The sequence below is a fragment of the Lynx rufus genome, unplaced genomic scaffold (assembly GCF_022079265.1).
Source record: "Lynx rufus isolate CCGP_SWC_20201006 ecotype Redwood Valley unplaced genomic scaffold, mLynRuf1.p SCAF_20, whole genome shotgun sequence".
NCBI lineage: Eukaryota > Metazoa > Chordata > Mammalia > Carnivora > Felidae > Lynx > Lynx rufus.
The window spans coordinates 345,585-360,112 of record NW_025814835.1 but is presented as its reverse complement, the minus strand read 5'-3'; the positions used below and the strand labels follow the sequence as shown (position 1 = coordinate 360,112).

The 14,528-nt window shown below is 54.0% G+C and overlaps 1 protein-coding gene and 1 long non-coding RNA gene across 7 annotated transcripts in view; one reads left to right on the top strand and one right to left on the bottom strand.

The window, feature by feature from the left end:
* SLC66A2 (solute carrier family 66 member 2) overlaps window positions 1–323 on the bottom strand; it is a 52,976-nt gene extending 52,653 nt beyond the window's left edge. For all 6 annotated transcript variants that reach the window (XM_047086475.1, XM_047086477.1, XM_047086479.1 and 3 more), the window contains exon 1: window positions 252–323. The gene's annotated coding sequence lies outside the window, so the exon portion shown is untranslated. The remainder of the gene's footprint in view (window positions 1–251) is intronic.
* On the top strand, window positions 22–2,236 carry LOC124517163 (uncharacterized). The gene is made up of 3 exons (XR_006963324.1): window positions 22–668; window positions 937–1,096; window positions 1,727–2,236. It is a non-coding gene; the product is annotated as an uncharacterized LOC124517163 (long non-coding RNA).
* Window positions 2,237–14,528: the final 12,292 nt, after the last annotated feature.

Below are 14,528 nucleotides of genomic sequence, written 5' to 3'. Positions count from 1 at the left end.
GCCCTGCGGTCGCGCTCGGCCCCGGGGGCGCGCTCAGGCCCGGGGGGCGCGCTCAGGCCCGGGGGGCGCGCCCAGCAGGAGAGTGGGGTGGCTCGGTCTGGGGTGGGACGCACGGCCCGGGGGTGGGGAGACACACTCAGTCCTGGGACCCACCGCCCACCCCGAGCCCCGAGCCCCGAGCCAGGGGAGGGCGGTCCCCGCGCCGCGCCCGCGTCCACACGCGGCCTGCGGATCCGGGGCCCGGCCCTTACCCTCCGCGCCCGCACCCGCGCCCGCGCCGGCCCCGCCCGGTCTGTTCTGCGTGCACCTTCCGTCTGTCCGTCCCAGCGCCGCAGCCCCGCCTCCGAGTGACGTCACAATGCAGGGGACCCGCCCACCCAGGCGGCAGGCCGAGAGGCGCTGGGTCCTAGAGCGCACCTGTCTGTCAGGGAGGGGTCGGAGCTAGACCGAGAACGAAGTCGTGGGTTGGGGGTCGCGGCGGCGATGCTGCTCCGCCGGCCCGGCCCGGCCCGCCCCTCCCCGGTTAGGAAACACCTGCGTGGCGAGACCGCGCCTCGAGAGCCAGGGACGCACCAGACGCGTCCCCCGACCTGTGCCTGGGCGAGGGGCCGTGTGGACGCGGTGCGCCGCCACGAAGAGCAGAGGACAGGGTGCCGTCCACGGCCGAGGTCTGCGCGAGGGGAGGCCCGGGTTGGGTCTGCCCTCCCCCCGCCCCCGGTGATGCCGGCGGTCCCTCCGCACCTTCGTTTTCCGACGACCTGGGGAGTCGGGGGGTGGGGGGGTGGGGGGGCTGCCCGTCCCGATGCGGGCGGGGCCCTGAGGAGCAGGGTGCAGAGGTGAGCCGTGTCAGGAACCTCACCTGGTCTCCGGTGAGGCGGAAACAGGCCCACCGTGTGCCCGAAGCCTCCGCAGGCCCGCCTTCCGCTCCCACCGCAGGTACCCCAGGCCCAGGGCGGCAGCCGGGACTTCTGGTCGGGGCGCAGTCTCTCAGACACATCGTGACCGAAGGACCGAAGGACGTGCTGGACATGCCGCTCCCTGACTTGCCAAGTGCTTCCCAGCCTCGGCCCATTCACAGAGCTCTTCCCCGACCGAGGTGAGCCCCCAGGGGCCCTAGCAGGTGCACCGCGCCTGCATGCCGGCGGTCTGGGTGTGCATGGAGCCCTATGCCCGGTGGGATGGTGAGCCGTGAGGACCCTTGTGAGAAGCCAGCGAGCCCTGTGTGCCCAGGCCTCTTGCAGGAGGGACTCAGGGCAGAGAACTGCAGGGCCTCAGCGTTCTGCTCCCATCTCAGTGCGGTGGGACCTGAAACACCCCAAAAGGGAAGGCCCGGTGGATGAGAGCAGGTGGCCCTGGGGGCACACACCCGGCCGGCCAGCTTTCCCGCCCGCAGGTCTGACCTGGTCTCCTGCTTCCTACCGGGAAGATTTTGTGAGAAATCATGGGAACAGCACGGACCTCACTGAGACTAAGTCCCAAACAAGCCTGGTGTGATGAGAAGGGCCTCCTTAAAGCACAGGGTCATGCTTACTTCCCCCCAGTGTCCCAGGCTGTTGTTAGGTTTTCTGAGTCACAGCCGCTCAGAGGATCCACAGGGAACAACTGAGAACACAGCAGCAGGAATGTGCAGGGAAATGAAAATACACACACAGAGAGGGAAGTGGCGGCAAGACTGGGAGAAAAGAAGTAGGTGTTCCTACTTAACCGCCTCTCCTGAACTCTGCAGGCCCGAGAGCGTTCCACTCCGTCCTGGAGGCTGGGGTGGAGTGACAGGCTCCCCTCCTACCCTCACTGGATCACGTGGGGTCACGTCCACTGGTCCTGTTCATGCTGGCAAAGGCGGGCAGATTGCTCCCCGGCCCCCAGCCGCCCACTCCCCTGGATCCATCAGGGCGCGTCTCAGAGCCTGCTAAGTGGATACAATCCTGCGTTCTTGGCCCAGGACTTCACCCCGAAAGTGAGCTGAGGACTGAGAGTGGGCTTGTAATCGTTTTAAACACCAACTGTCTGGAATCCGAGTGGCACTCTCTGGTCTGGAACCGTCGGTCAGTCGGGAGAAGGAAGGACAGCTCATCTGAGATGGTGAACGTGTCACATGACTTCCCGCAAACAAAAGAAGCCAAATTGTGCTAGGCCAGAAAACGGCCCCCAAGTATATCATCCTAATCCCCAGAAACCTGTGAGTGTTACCTTATTAAAAAAGAAGAAGAAGAAGGAGAAGGAGAAGGACAAGAAATGCAGGGCACTGGCTGGCTCAGTTGGTGGAGTGTGTGACTCTTGATCTCAGGGTTGAGGAGTCTGAGCCCCATGTTGGGTGTAGAGATTACTCAAAAAATGAAACCTTTTAAAAAATAAAAATAAATAAAATTTTTTGAATATTTTTTAACATTTATTCATTTTTGAGAAAGGAGACACACACGCGCGCGCGCGCACACACACACACACACACACACACACAGATCATGAGCAGGGGAGGGGCAGAGAGAGAGGGAGACACAGAATCGGAAGCAGGTTTCAGGCTCCCACCTGTCAGCACAGAGCCCGACGCGGGGCTCGAGCTCAAGAATCTTGAGATCATGACCTGAGCTGAAGTTGGACACTTAAACGACTGAGCCACCCAGGCATCCCAAAATAAACTATTTTTTAAAAATACAGATGTGATTACATTAAGGATCTTGAGACAGCAGGGCGCCTGCGTGGCTCAGTTGGTTAAGCATCTGACTCTTGATTTCAGCTCAGGTCACGGTGTCATGGTCCGTGACATCAAGCATTGTGTTGGGCTCTGTGCTGACAGCACGGAGCCTGCCTGGGATTCTCTCTCTCCCTCTCTCTCTGCCCCTCCCCACTCATGCTCTCTCTCTCTCTCTCAAAATAAATAATTTTTTTCTTTTGCAAAAAGGATGTTGAGGTAGGGAGATCACCCTAGATTACCCAGGTGGGCTCTAAATGCCATCTCCTGCGTCTCTACAAGAAGAAGGCGGGAGACAAGACAAAGGAGCAGAGGCCACCACAGGCCAAGGGACACAGGCAGCTCACAGAGGCTGGAGGCACCGGAGGGACTGTCCCCAGGAGCCTCCGGAAGGAGCACAGCCCTGCCAGGACCCTGACCTGGGCCTGTAAAACGGATTTTGGACTTCCAGCCTTCAAAACTGCGAGAGAACACATGTCTGCTTTTTCCGCCAGGCAGTGTATGGTGACAGCCACCACCGGAAGCGAAGCTAGAAGTCCCCAGGGAGTGACTAACAAGATGGTCAGCGTCACGGGCAGAGAAGAGGCGGGGCCGCCCCCCTCCGCTGCTGTGCCTGCCCCCGTGTCCAGGAAACCTGCAAGGAGACAGATCGGAGGCTTCGCTCAAGGAACTTGGGTTGTAAAGTTCCGGAACATGGACTTCCAGCGCCAGCCCCAGAGCACTTGGTGCTGGTCCCCCGATGACTCTCACCCCCACCCCGGCTTTCTTCGTCGACCCAGCCGTAGCCCTCGCCTGGTGGAGTGGGGCAAAGAACGTCTGTGTGCCCGTGCTCTGAGCTCAGCCTTTCCTTCGGGCAGCTCACCACCCGTGGCCGAGGCTGGGCCCACCACCGGCCTCTGTGTCCTCACCCTGCACTGGTGCCGAGTGGCCGAGCTCTAGCCAATGAGGGTAGGGGCACTGACTCACCCCACCTGCAGGCCTGACCCCTTGGGCCTCCACCGGACCCTCCTTGCTTGCCTTCACCTGCTGACCAGGTGCAAACAAGACAGTGGAGAATCCACCGGGATGTGGCCTAGGATGTGGCTCCCGGCTAGATGGGACGTGACGCTTGACTGACAACATGAGGCAGAGCCCCCATGTCGGACTGTGACATCGATGAGTTTCACTGGGCTCAACCACTGGAATCTGGGATTGTTCATTACAGGTGAGCATTACTTCCTGTAACATACAATCGAATTCTGAAATGTCCACCACCTTACCACTTCCCAAATGGCACTTAACCACACTCACACACACTGCACAAAGCCCCGGACTGAGGACTCCTAAAAACCCAGTTGAGCCCACTTCTAATCTTTCAAACCGACACCCATATTGTTACGTAAAGGAGCCACTGTGAGCCCTGCAGTGTCTGCCCAGCCCGACGTGGACCAAACGCAGCTCCCACCTGGTTGGCACCTCCCACTAAGACTCCACCAGCAGAGCAGCTCTGCAACGATTTTAAATTTCATAAACGATGGCTCTTTTTTTTTAAGTTTGTTTCTTTTTGAGAAAGCCAGCATGAGTGGGGGAGGGGCAGACAGAGAATCCCAAGCAGGCTCCCCACCCGCCAGAGCAGAGCCCGCTGCAGGGCTCAAACCCACCAAACTGCGAGGTCATGACCTGAGCTGGAACCCAGAGTTTCGCCTAATGGACCAAGCCCTCCAGGCACCCCTAAAAGATGGCTCTTAAAATGCAGATCGCCTACGGGGAGGACAGAACCACACTCCAGCACCACAGACCTACTGCCTGTCCCGTTTCCCTGGGCCGTGGGAACGGTGGTCCGACCTTCCAGGCCTTCTCTGGCCTCTTCTGGACTCAGGAAAGGCCCCTGGCATCCAGAGGTCAAGGGTGTTACCACCCTTCTCAGCCCTACTTCTGCCTTTGAGAGCCTTGAGTTTGCAAGGACCTGCTCAGCCATTGGGGCAGGAATGTCCAGGTGGCTGACAGAGTGCTGAGACCCCACGCAGGAACATTGTTACCGCTTTAGTTTTGAACATCAAAATCATGAAAATAGATAAAAGGATAACAAAAGGGAGGAAATATTCAGGAAAACAGGAAAGAAAAGGGGTGGGCCCTAAGAGGTGCCCCGATCAGCTCCTGCTCATGAAGCTGCATGGCTTTTCCTGGTGAGAAGGCGCTAACCCAGTCCAGGCAGAGCCACCAGCCCATGACAAGTATTTCCCCTTCCCCCAAATCCGTGAGAACAGTAGCAGAAATGGAAAGTCCTCCTGCAGTGAGACCAGGAGAAAGCGGGAGCTCCGAGCTGCTGGGGTGTGGAGACAGGCCACCTGCACGGGCCATAGAGAGGAGGAAGTGAGGACCCAGGTCCAGAGAGAGCCAGGGGAACACCAGCTGCGGGGCATCTGAGCTGCAAAAATGAAACCCCTAACTTGCAGCAGGGGAACAAGGTTGACAGGCTGCTGCTAGGAACATTCCAGAACTAGTCAACAAAGAGAAAATAGAGAACAACAGCCCAAAACAGTGTAGGAGATCTTCATGAATCCTACTTCGGAAGCATCTGTGAGCCTCACCGGGGAGGAGAGCAGAGGTGCCCGGTGACGCCCCACGGGGCTCAGGCCAGAGCCTGGTTTTCATGAAGCACCTGGGAGCTTGACAGCCACCACCGCCTTGTTGGGACCCGAGCGCCTCGCCACCTTTCTTACGCAAACCTAACTGTCCCGAGAGTGTGACAGATCAGTGACCGGGCAGCAGAGGGTGTGTGTTGTTTTAAAATATCTTCAGGGGCGCCTGGGGGGCTCCCTCGGTTAAGCCTCCGACTTTGGATCAGGTCACGATCTCCCGGTCCGTGGGTTTGAGCCCCACGTCAGGCTCTGTGCTGACAGTGGAAGCCTGGAGCCTGCTTCGGATTCGGTGTCTCCCTCTCCCTCTGCCCCTCTCCTGCTCCTTCCCTGTCTCTCTCAAAAATAAATAAACACTAAAATAGGTGAAATATTTCAGAGAAATACATGCAATTCTTAAAATTTGTCAGATGATGATAGTATATAAAGTGGAAGGGAGGGAGGGAAGGAGGGAAGTCTGGATGAAGTGTGCAGTGTAGCTGACAGCAGTGCCCCATGTCCTGGTGTCCTGGGTCCCTGGTGGTGACAGCACCCTGTGGTTGTGGAAGATGTTTTTAGGGGAGGCTGGGTGAAGGACACGGGAACTGTCTACCCAACAAGGCACTCTCTGAGAAAGAGGCTGGGCTCAAGGGTGTAACTGCAGTTTGAAGAAACTAAACTTATGCGGGTGGGCAATCTGCTAGAGAAAAGCTCGAGGGAGGTCTACGGAATGATTATAAATTTTTTCAAGGAATTCTTTTATGAAACATTCAGAGAGAAAAATAACCCCTTATGAAATTAAACTGAGAGAAGACAGTCAGAATTTGACCGAATCTAAAAAGACCAGAATGAGCGGGCACAGTTATCCGCAGAAGCTGAGTCCAGACACGGGACGTGCGGAGCTCGAAGCACCGGTGAGCTCATATCAGGAGTCCCAAGACTGGGGCGCCCAGCTGGCTCAGTCAGTGGGGTATGTGACTCTGGATACTGGGGTCGTGAGTTTGCGCCCCATGTGAGGTGTAGAGATTACTTTAAAAAAAAAATTCTCAAAGACCTAGAAAGGGCTTTACTTACTTTTCAAAAAGTGAAATGGAAATTCTGCGTCATTGGCTTGTCCTGCTGCCTGGCTGAGGGTCATCAGCAGGAAGGATAAGAGAGAGGAGAAGATATACCAGGCCGTCTCGCGAGCAAAACTCTTGGTTAAATAACTGGAATAGAGACCATTTCAAACAAAAACTGGGTAATAAGATGGCAGCCACACATGAGACGAGCAAATAAAGAAATTGTAACATGACTCTCATTTACGGTCTTTGGCTAAGAATCCACTGGAAAATGAATGTGAGATCTTGTACCAAAAAAAAAAAAAAAAGATGTCCCATGAGCTTATTTAGCAGAAATATGGGACTCTGCAAAGGGAGCTGTTTCGGGACAGTAGGGATGACAACAGAATGAGCCCAAGGCATTAGCAGCGAAGGAAACGAGAAGTCACAGAGCAGTCAAGAAAGGGAGGAAGGTGTGCGGAAGCCGACCGGTCCGTGCAGACTCCGTGTGACCGAGGGAAGCTCCCTGGGCCGGAAGAGCCCCTGCTGGGGAGAAGCAGCGCGCCCGGGGGAGACACGACCAGAGCGAACCGAGGAAGCCAGTGCCTGTCCAAGCCACGTACACGCGCACGCGTGCACACGCACGCGTGCACACCACGCACAAGGGGCTTTCTAGCTCTAGAAGCACGCGGTTTTGCTTACGAACCTTCCCCTTTTCTTTTTAAATTGAGGCACAATTCGTGCGACACAGAATCGTCACTGTTAAAGCACACAGTTCGGTGGCAGCCGGCGCAGTCACGCTGCTCTGCCCGCACATTTCTGTCCAGTTCCCACACATTTCATCGCCACAAAGTAAAACCTCGCTCCTCCCCAAGCCCCTCCCTCCAGCCCCTGGAAACCACCAATCTGCTCTCTGTTTCTGGGGATTTACCTTTTCTGGCTATTTCCCATGAACGGAATCATACGACATGTGACCTTTGTTATGTGGCCTCTCGCACGGGGGTCATGTGACCGCTGAAACCTGCGGGAGCAGGACCGCCGCCCGCTGCCCAGGGAAGCCCAGCTCCAGCCCCCTGAGAGCCTCCCTCCTACTCGCCTTCCTGGGTGGGCTCCAGGAAAGCTTCAGGCAGCTTTAGTTTTCTGTTTTTATTCACACGCCTTAAAGTATTTTAAATCCTATGATCTTGGTCTGAGCAGTGACAAAAAGTAGCACAATTCTTACGTTTGCAAAACCATTCAGGAAAGGAAAATAAATTGAACTGAAGAGAATATTTTAATACAAATGCACATCGACTGGCTACCAAGTCCCCGAGACTCTTCCTTCTTACAGGTTTCTCTCCCTCCCTCCCACTCGGTGTGCTAGAGCCGTTCCTGGGGTCCCCGTGCTCTGCCCGGAACTGGCACCCCAGCCTCCCGGGAGCTGAACACGGGCCCTCCGGCCCCAGCCCGTGTGATTGCTTCCTTGGCTCTCCTCATTAAGACTGTGACTTGATGAATTGTTCATCTGAAAGAAAAGAACTGTTTTCCTCAGGTTTGGGGTTTTGTTCCCAAGACACTTGTGACCCACGGACAGGGAGCAGGTACTTACGGGGAGAGGGACTGATGGCCAAGAGCCAGGCCAAAGTCCAGAGTTTCCACCTAAAGAGATTGATGGGAAGACACTGGTTTTTCTTTCTTAAGCTTATTTATTTTGAGAGATACAGGGAGTAAGGGAGGAGCAGAAAGAGAAGGAGAGAGAGAGAGAAAGAGAGAGAGAGAGAGAGAGAATCCCGAGCAGGCTGTCAGAGCAGAGCCCAATGCAGGGCTCAAACCCACGAAACCCCGAGATTATGACCTGAACCGAAACCAAGAGTTGGACGCTTAACTGACTAAGTCCCCAGGCGCTTCGACTAACCCCCAGGCACCCCGAGATGCTGAGTTTCCTGAGCACCGTGTCACCGTGTTTGATCCACAGAAACAGCAGAACTGATTTTATTTCTACTCTACGCAGAATGCAACTTTTTAGGGGCGCCTGGGTGGCTCAGCCGGTTAAGCGTCCGACTTCGGCCCAGGTCGTGATCTCACGGTTCGTGGGTTCAGGCCCCGCATCCAGCTCCGTGCTGACAGCTGAGGGCCTGGAGCCTGCTTTGGCTTCTGTATCTCCCTCTCCCTCTGCCCCGCCCCCACTCATGCTCTGTCTCTCTCTCAAAAATAAATAAACATTACAAAAAAAAACAAGAGTGTTGGGGCGCCTGGGTGGCGCAGTCGGTTAAGCGTCCGACTTCAGCCAGGTCACGATCTCGCGGTCCGGGAGTTCGAGCCCCGCGTCAGGCTCTGGGCTGATGGCTCAGAGCCTGGAGCCTGTTTCCGATTCTGTGTCTCCCTCTCTCTCTGCCCCTCCCCCGTTCATGCTCTGTCTCTCTCTGTCCCAAAAATAAATAAACGTTCAAAAAAAACAAGAGTGCTACTTTTTTATTGTATTCTCCTCGGGGTGGGTTTTGAGAGGAGACTGCAGCCACACTGGTGATGCCCAGTCCAGAATTAAAACCAGACACAAGGCCGGTCAAGGTGCGAAATGAGGAAGCCTTTGTCGGGGCCATTTGGAATTATGTATCGCACTCTTTTTAAGGTGCTTATAACCTTGGAGAGGATTCAGGGAAGACGGCAGAGCAGGGGCCCCGGGAATCTCTCCCCCCCAGATGACAACAGCAGGGGTGGAACCTGTGTGATGGGACTGCTTTGGAACTCTGGACTCTGCCCGAGGCCTGCCACGTGTCCGGGAGAAGTAGTCGATTTTGGTCCATTCCAGCTCGCAGCACAGCAGCACCTACCCGTCCCGCGCCCCAGCCATGTGGCAGGCAGCCGGGCACGTGTTTCTGGAGCAGCCCGCAGAAGCCAGGTGGACGAAAAGGACCCCGTCCCCCAAACGGCAGGAGGCCATGCTCTGACCACACAGGTGCGGACTCAGAGGCTGGCGGCCATTGCTGTCACCCCTCCAGCTCCAGCTCGAGTGACTTCAGGGGGATAAGTGCCCTCTTATCCCCCTTTTGTTTTCCACTTTTCCCCTTTTGGGAGCCACACGTTAAAGACTAGGACATTGAAAAACAGCTGCCTATTTGGGGGAAGTTAGGAAGCGACGGCACATGTCCAAGGAAAGGCTCAGAAAAGACCGGGGAAGACATTAAATGGACACCTCAGGTTGACCCCCGGCACAGAGCCTGCAACCAAGAAAAGAACGACGACAACGAAACAGCAAACCTTGGGGAAGGGGGAGAATCTGATTTCCAGAGTAACCGCATCATGAGATTCGAATGTCCAGCGCTCAGCAAATCACAAGGTACACAAAGAAACAGGGGACTTTGGCCCATTGAAAGGAAAAAGATAATTCAACAGAATCTGTCCCTAAAAAGGACCCGGTGTCAGATCTACTAGAGAGACTTTAAAGCAACTGTCTTAAAGATGCTCAAAGAGCTGGAGAGTGACAAAGTCAAGAAGACAGTGTGTGAACTACTGACAACAAGAAAGAAAACCTAACACCAAAAGAAATTCTGGAGCTGAAATTACAGCACCTGAAATGAAAAATTCACCAGATAAATCAAAGGCGGATTTGAGCACACAAAGGAGACAATATTTTGAAAATCTGTCCTGTTTCAAATTGTAGACAACTCACAGTGGCTCATTAGTCTGTATCCAAATCAGAGACAGTGAAGGTCTTTTTGCTTGGGGGGGCGGGGGCAGGGCTTAAACTCAATTCCTTCTCTCCTGTTTCCCCAGGTCTTTGCTCACTCACAGCTTTTGCACACTCGGTCACACACTGAAACCCTGGAGGCTTTACAGCCACCCCAGGGGCACCCGGGGGCTTAGTCTGTTAAGCATCGACTCTTGGTTTCCACCCAGGTCATGATCTCAACGTTGTGGGATGGAGCCCCGTGTCAGGCTCTGGGCTGACGGTGCGGAGCCTGCTTAGGATTCTCTCTCTCCCTCTCTCTCTGCCCCTCCCCTGCTCACGCGCGTGCTCGATCTCTCTCTCAAAAAAAAACAAAAAAACAAAAAACATTTAAAGCCACCCCAGAGCACTGACAAATAGGACAGTGCTGACTCTGGTCACCGTGCAGCCAGGTTTGAGAGCCACTCTTTTCAAATTCACACCCAGTGCAGGAAGTCCTCATGGCTTAGGAGAATCGCTTCCAGGAGAGGACACTTAAACAAAGGGGGCCAGATGGCACAGTAAATAATTAGTGGATTACAAAATAGTGGATAATGTTGCATTAAAACATGAAAAAGTTATGAAACTAAAATAATTATAAACAGTATTCAAAATTAGGAAAATGTTGCCGCTATTTTAGAATAAAAAGCAAGAAACCTTCTACTCAAATCTGTGTATCCAAATCTGTACCCCGAAAGAACCCCTTTTCTAACAGATTTTATAAATGAGAATCTGCAAACATATCAAAGGTAGAGACGGGAGACTGGGAGCCCCATATCCCGCGTTCTGCATCGGTACCTATAAGAGAGCCCTTTTAGCGAACACGAGACAAGGACGAAAGAGAGCACCCTGACCTGTCCTGACGCAGCAGCTGCAGGCGCCTGGGTCCGCAGCGTGCACGGGTGAGGCCCTGCGGGGAAGGCCCCACATGGAGCTGGGGGCACCCGAGCCTTCCCTGGCGTTGACGCTTCGGGCACAGAACTGCCTCTCACGTTTGGTCAGACAGTGGTGCTCTCATCTCTCGAAATTTTAGTTTCCAATTGAGATGAAGCTTTGCTTCCTTTTTAGCTTGTAAAGGAAGCTAAATGGACGCGTCCTTGGTTTCATAAGTATGTTCTGCCTCTTTTCTTTTCCGATCCATCCAGCCTTGGACCAGCGAGACGTCACCCACAGCATCTGATGTCTGCGGTTTCCTGGCGCATTTCAGTGTTCTCATGTTGTGGATGCCCCACCTCAGCTACATTAGAGGATTCTTCTCCCCAAACCTAGTTCCTTAAATGTAATATTCCTAAAGTGGGTCTCTATTAAGTGATGCTTGCTTCCATATTAATGAATTTGTCTCACATGGATGCAGGAGGAAGACTTTGCTCCCTAACTAACCGGTATAGGTGAAAACCACCCAGGTGCTAGATGTAGAAGGACAGATCCTATATCTCCGGCGGGAGGGGGGTGGTTCTCAGAGACTTTCTGAGTAGGTTCTCACTGGACCAGAGAGATCACACTTCAGAAACATAAAACGTGTGTTTAAAAACACAAAGGCGAAAGAGAATCACAGGTTTCCCAGGTCCTGCAATTCTTTTTTTTTTTTTTTAAGTTGAAACTGTATGTTTTTTTGTTTGTTCATTTTGGTCCTGGAATTGTTAGCCTAGAGTTTGAAGCTGGAAAAAATGTACTTTAAACAACTTTTTTTTTTTTTTATTAAACTTTTTGAGAGAGAGAGAGCAGGGGAGGGGCGGAGAGAGAGAGAGAGAGAGAGAGAGAGAGAGAGAAAGAATCCCATGCAGGCTCTACAATCAGCACAGAGCCGATGCAGGGCTCGATCCCACGACACTGGGATCATGATCTAAGCTGAAATCAAAAGTCAGATGCTGGGGTGCCTGGGTGGCTCAGTTGGTTAAGCAGCCGACCTTGGCTCAGGTCATGATCTCGCGGTCCGTGAGTTCGAGCCCCACGTCGGGCTCTGGGCTGACGGCTCAGAGCCTGGAGCCTGTTTCAGATTCTGTGTCTCCCTCTCTCTCTGACCCTCCCCCGTTCATGCTCTGTCTCTCTCTGTCTCAAAAATAAATAAGCGTTAAAAAAAATTTTTTTTTAAATCAGATGCTTAACCCACTGAGCCCCCAGGCACCCCCCCACCCCGTTTTCACTTTGGGGGGCATATGCCCAGAAGTGGAGTCGCTGATTCATATGGTGATTCTATTTGTAATTTTTTGAGGACCGGCTGCCTCACCGTCCACAACAACGGCTCCATTTTAAGTTCTGGCCAGCAATACACCCGAGTTCCGGTTTCTCCACATCCTCACCCACACCTGTTGTTTCTGTGTTTCTGATAATAACCGTCATCATGAGTGTGAAAGGGCATCTCACTGTGGTTTGGATTTGCATGTCCCTGGTGACCAGTGACGTTGAGCATCCTTTCACGTGCTTGTTGGCCACTCGTACGTCTTCTTTGGAGAGATGTCTGTTCGAGTCCTTTGCCCATTTTTAATCAGGTTGTTTATTTTTTGTTGTTGTTGAGTTTTAGGAATTCTCTATATATTCTGGTATCAATTCCTTATCTGATATATGACTTGGAAATATTTTCGCCCATTCTGAAGGTCGCCTTTTCATTCTGTTGATAGTATCCTTTGATAGACTTTCTCGGTGCTACACCCCACTCCTGGCCCTGTACTGTAATCTCAAACAACTTAGTGAAGTTTAGGGCCCCGTGTGTGAAGTGGTAAGGCAATAATATTTGCCTTGCGTGTGTTATTGTGGAGATGAATGAGAAAGTGGAAATAAAGAGTATTAGCCCCTCTTCCAGAAATAGCGTTTGGGTATTCCCCTTTCTATAACACTTTTCCTACCCTTCCCAGTCAGCTGACACACCTTGTCTGTCTCCCAGTTCCGTACCCCTAGAGTACCCGGGAACTTGGAAGTGCTTGCAACCCCAAACACGGGACTAAGCCTTTCTTTTCCTCTCCCCTAAAGTCATCGAGCTCACTTTCACTCTGGCCCAACGCTATCAAGCATCATGGGTGAGCAAAGGTGTTACGTGATGTGCTTGTCCCAATGCAGATTCTTGGGGTGGCTCAGTCGCTTGAACATCCGACTCTTGATTTTGCCTCAGGTCATGATCCCAGGGTCACGGGATTGAGCCCTACAACAGGCTGCTCAAGATTCTCTCTCCCTCTGCCCCCCTCACCTGAACATGGGTTCTCTCTTTCTCTCTCTGTCTCAAACTGAAAAAAAAGTAGATTCTTGGGCTCAGGAAGGGCACCGAGTGACGCGGATGCTGTGGCTTGAGAACCACGCTAGGATGCGCCGTTTTAACCACCCAGACCCTGAACATCCCACCTCCGGTGACTTCTGCCTCCGTTCCAGGACAACCACCTATTTCCACGACCACATCAAGGTCTTTGCCACCTGGTCCCCTAACAGCTGGACTTCTAGAATCCTCCCACATACCTTACAGGTTCTCTTTCTTGGTGACCGCATGAGCCCTCACATCACGCTGCCTCTGCTTTCTTATCATTCCCAGCTGAGTGAGGGAACTGGGCCTGAGCCCCCTCCCTTCTTAGGGAGCCCCCAGGCCTCAGACTCTGGTGGGAGTTTCAGAGGCTCTGTCCCCTCAAGGGTAGTGCCGGGCCGCCTCTACCAGATCTACCTGGAGAGAACCCCATCACCCACCCAGACCTCCAGCCACCCTCTGAGCTGGGGGCCTGTCTTTGTTTTCTCAGACTCATGTCCCAGTGGCCTGCTGGGCGCAGCGGGTTCCAATTGCCTTGGTCAGGCTGTTCTGGAAGCTCGGGCTGAAGACCACTCGAGGCCAGGCTGGGCAGCCTCACAGAGGCTCCTTGGAGGAGAGAAACACAGGCAGATGAGAGGCCCGTGGCCCCAGAGACAAGAGCCTCTGCTCTTCTGTGCGTCTAGTTCCAGGCTCCCGTGGGCCAGGCCGTGCTCCCTGCCTGCTGTCTACTGTCTGTAATTAAAAACAAGGAAGGCACAGCCCGCGCGGGGTGTGAGCGTGCACATTAACGCGGCCCTCCAGCTAGGACCAGCTGTTAGCACCGGGAGTCCTCCCGGGAATCCGTGCTTCCCAGGGTGCTCCCAAGGCCCGCCCCAGCCTAGCTCTGCACAGAACGTCAGAAGTGGCCAGCACCACGCAGCCCTGCCCTGTGTGAAGGAGCTCTGCTGCCACAAGGGAACCTGCCCTTGCAGACAAGGTGGGTCCTGTCGTGAGAGAATCCGGGCTGGGCCCTCTTGCCGAGCAGGTTTTCCCCGAGTCCTTAGTGGCTGAGGGAGAACCCGGAGATCACCCAGCGTGAGGCCTCTCCACCTCCACATCCTTCAAAGAGAAACCAGAAGCCATAGGACAGGATTCCTCACCTGGGAACCATCCGTGGAGAGGAGACTGAAGCTCAGGGCTTAGCCAGTGCACCTCCTGCCACCCCCCTCTCCCTGGGCCAAGGTCCCTACTGCAAGGCTTCCTCCTCAGGCCCTGAAAGATCCTTAAAAAGACACGAAAAGTGGCAACACGG